The following is a 3635-nucleotide window of genomic DNA, read 5'->3' as shown; positions in this document are numbered from 1 at the left end:
TCCCCCGCTGCTCTCCAGCTCTCCTGGACGGTGGTTCGAGGCTTCTGTCTGCTTCCCTGGTGTTCTCTGAGTAGAGAAAGCGGTTTTGAGGACTAGCGTCAGTCAGAGATGAAAGTGCAGCCCTGTCAGGTCCTGCCCTCGCTTCCCACGCCGCCGTGGGGCAGGGATGGGCTGCCTTGTATTTATGAATGAACCTGGTACTCTAATCTGCATGGAATGACTTGGGTGTCACTCACCTCTCAACACCTTCCTTTGTTTACGTCCTTCCTTTGCTCGTTTATTGATAAATGTATGCTCATTAGGCATCGGAAATGCAACCAAGAGCAAGATGGACGATGCCTAATGGTGGAGAGAGGAAATGAATGACAGATTAATAAACACAATTATTGTAAATTGTAGCAAGTGTCCTGAAGGAAGTAAACAGTATATTGAAATAGAGCCACACAGAGATCCTTGAAGGATGAAATGCAAACAGCTGAAGGGGAAGGTGAACTTGGAGGGGGCTGCATGATTCAGAGCTCCTGGCCTTGGAGAGCTGGTAAGGAACTTGTATTTTATTCTAAAATCAAAGGTGTGACATTTGGGGTCACACCTATTTTAAATGCCTATTCTAGTGTCTGCATTTTAAATGCCTATTCTAGTGTCTGCATAGAGTCTGGGCTCACACAAGAGTTAGGAACACGGCAGGCTCTCGAAATCCGAAACCCTCATTTTGAGTGTCACTGAGGTCCCAACGCCACACAACCTGTGGAGCACTAGACCAGGAATTCTAGGAGTTCTTGGTGAGACCAGTGGTTTCTTCTGGCATTTATTTAATGAGTCTCAATTCAAGAGACTCCTTTTTTACTTAGAGTATTTACCCCCAAATAACATAACAGTGAAATTTCTAAAAACATGAACTACTGATTTTTTTTTTTAAAGTCACATTTGAAAATTAAAACAATTATTTTAACAGGAATACTGTAACCTAAGAGTGGGCTCCTGGGCTATCACATAGGAAATCATGGTTTAAAAATGTTGGGAAAAAATCTTTCCAAGCGTATAATAACTTTATAATTTTGAAAACGTGAACTGATGAGCAAACCAATATTTTGTTAAATCATCAAAATTGGCATTCAAATTTCCGTATTCTTGGATTTGGGGAAACATTTGAGAAGGTGGCAGATACAGCAAGTTTTTTTTTTTACTTTAATGATGAAAACAGATGAAGCAAGTTTTGAAACAGCTCTACTGTCACAAAATGCCAAAAAGTGTAAGCTGACAGTACCATCGATCTGAAATGTGCGCATATGTACGGAAAGGGAGGGACTGACATACTTAGTGGATTCTTCCCGCCTTTCCCTGTAGGTCTGCAGGTTTTGAAAGTAGGGCTAGTTGCAGATTCTTGTGTGTTCCTACTGCTGGCCAGCAGAGGGCACTAGGGGACCACACATGAAAAGAGCCAGGTCCCCACCCAGTTCCTTTGTAGCCCAGCAGGTGTCACCCTCCTCAGCCTATAATTTACACCTAGCTTCTCCAAAAAAAAGGAACCAGGGACAGTGAATTCCAGCTGATGCTAAATCGTTTACCTTTCCTGCCATTTGGCCAAAATTCAGTCTTTCTGCATACAGCTCCGATTTAGATAGAGAACCTATAAGAGCGCAGTCCATCCTGGGGATCGTGGGGTATTCCACTCATTCTGCTTCCTGCGACAGATCGCACAAGTCTGAAAATTCTGCTAATATTACTCCTTTATTCTGGTCAGCCTTTTTTTTTTTTTAATGTTCCAAAAGACCTTTTCTGTCCATCTCCAGTCTTCTAGGCGCCAGACTGCTTTATAGTGCAACGGGTGGTATTCAGCCACTGTAACTGACCTACTCGAATTTGCATCCCAGCTGACACTGTAGCTGCCTGCCCTTGGCAAGTCGTCCAGACTCCCACATCTCCCATTTCCATATGGGCATTGTTATGAGCTGAACTGTGTCCCCCAGATTTCATCTGTTGAAGTCTAACCCCCAGTATCTCAGAATGTGGCTGTATTTGTGGACAGGGTTTTTAAAGGGGTGATTAAGTTAAAATGGGACTGTTAGAGTGGTACCCTAATCCAATACGACTGGTGTCTCTATAAGTCTAGGAAGAGAGAGATCATGAGCAGGCCTGCAAAGAGAGGTGGCCATCTGCAAGCCCAAGGAGAAGGGACCTCAGGAGAAACTAGCCTTGCTGGCACCTTGACCTTGGGCTTCTAGCCTCCAGAACTGTGAGAAAATAGTTTTGTGTAGTTTAAGCCATGCAGTCTATTGTACTTTGTTAGAGTGATTCTGGGAGACTGATACAGGCATTGTGAGAGAATACACACCTCTTTGCTTTGATGAAAAGATGAAATGGGATAATGGAGGTAAAAAGCTCTTTGTTTAGTACCTGGCATGGAGTAACTGTGGAATAAACGTTTCGCATCTTAGACGCTTACCCTCTTGGGCATCTTTCCATCTCCGCCATTCTTGACAACTACTCCCCCCCCCACATATAAATTCATAAAGAAATTAGAAACCGTCCCAAGGAAAGTATGCACAAAACTCCACCACACATTTCATAAACCCACATTTCCTTTGTCCCTCTTGCTAAAGTGTCTCTTGATTTTCCTTCATGGGATGGACTGGTACCTCCGAACTTCTCAGGGAGCCTTTCCCTTTATTTCCTGCCTCTCTCCCCCTTTTAATCTCCAGCTCCTGAGTTGTCATACATGTGTCTCCACTTCCTCACCTCTTCGCACTTTGTTTTTATTGAGAAAAATATCATATATGAGAGAGTCTAAATGGTTTAGAGAGTAATAATAAAGAGCAACATGCTCACTATCTGGCGGGGGCAGGAAGGGGTGGGGATAGCACATTGCCATACCTTAGAATTTTCCTAGATGCTCCTCCATTCCCCAGTCCCCTCCCTCCCTGACACTGGTAATCATGACCCCAAATTCTATGTGTTTCATTTTGCTTTTCTTTGAGGTATTACCATATTTCACTGAACCTAAGCCCCCAGCAATTGTGAGATGCAGCATTTTTTCATGTCTAAGAAAGAAAAAGGACAGCTTTCAAATGTACTTGCAGCACACCACTGATCCTAAGATGCATCCCAATTTTAGAGAGATTAAAATGTGAAAAGGTGTATTTTGGAATCGATAGAATAGGACCTGCATTATCCCAATGTCTTTTTAGTTTTGCCTGTTTTTGAGCTTTATGTAAATGGAATCATACTACATGACATCTTTGACTTGTTTCTTATGTCTATAGTATGCTTTTGATACTCTCCCGTGTGGATGCATGTGGCAGTGGTATGTTCCTTTCCACTGCTGAATAATATGCCACTGCAGGATTATGCTACTTTATTTGTTACTCTAATGGGACATTTGGGTCGTTTCTAGTTTTAGTGATTTGAACTGTTTTAATGCACATTCTTATACATGTTTTCTGATGCACTCAAGTCTTTTAAGGGTATATACATAACAGTAAAATTTCAATTTATGAGATAATGTCAACATATTTTCTGAAATGACAGCGCCAATCTAAATTCCCCATTTTACTGTAGATGTGTTATCGGTGACTTTCTCCATTATAATGGAGCACATTTTGTGTCCTATTTGAGAAATCCTTCCTTTTTTTTTT

Source organism: Pteropus vampyrus, unplaced genomic scaffold (genome assembly GCF_000151845.1).
Source record: "Pteropus vampyrus isolate Shadow unplaced genomic scaffold, Pvam_2.0 Scaffold6, whole genome shotgun sequence".
Classification (NCBI taxonomy): Eukaryota; Metazoa; Chordata; class Mammalia; order Chiroptera; family Pteropodidae; genus Pteropus; species Pteropus vampyrus.
Note: the sequence above shows the minus strand (reverse complement) of the source record.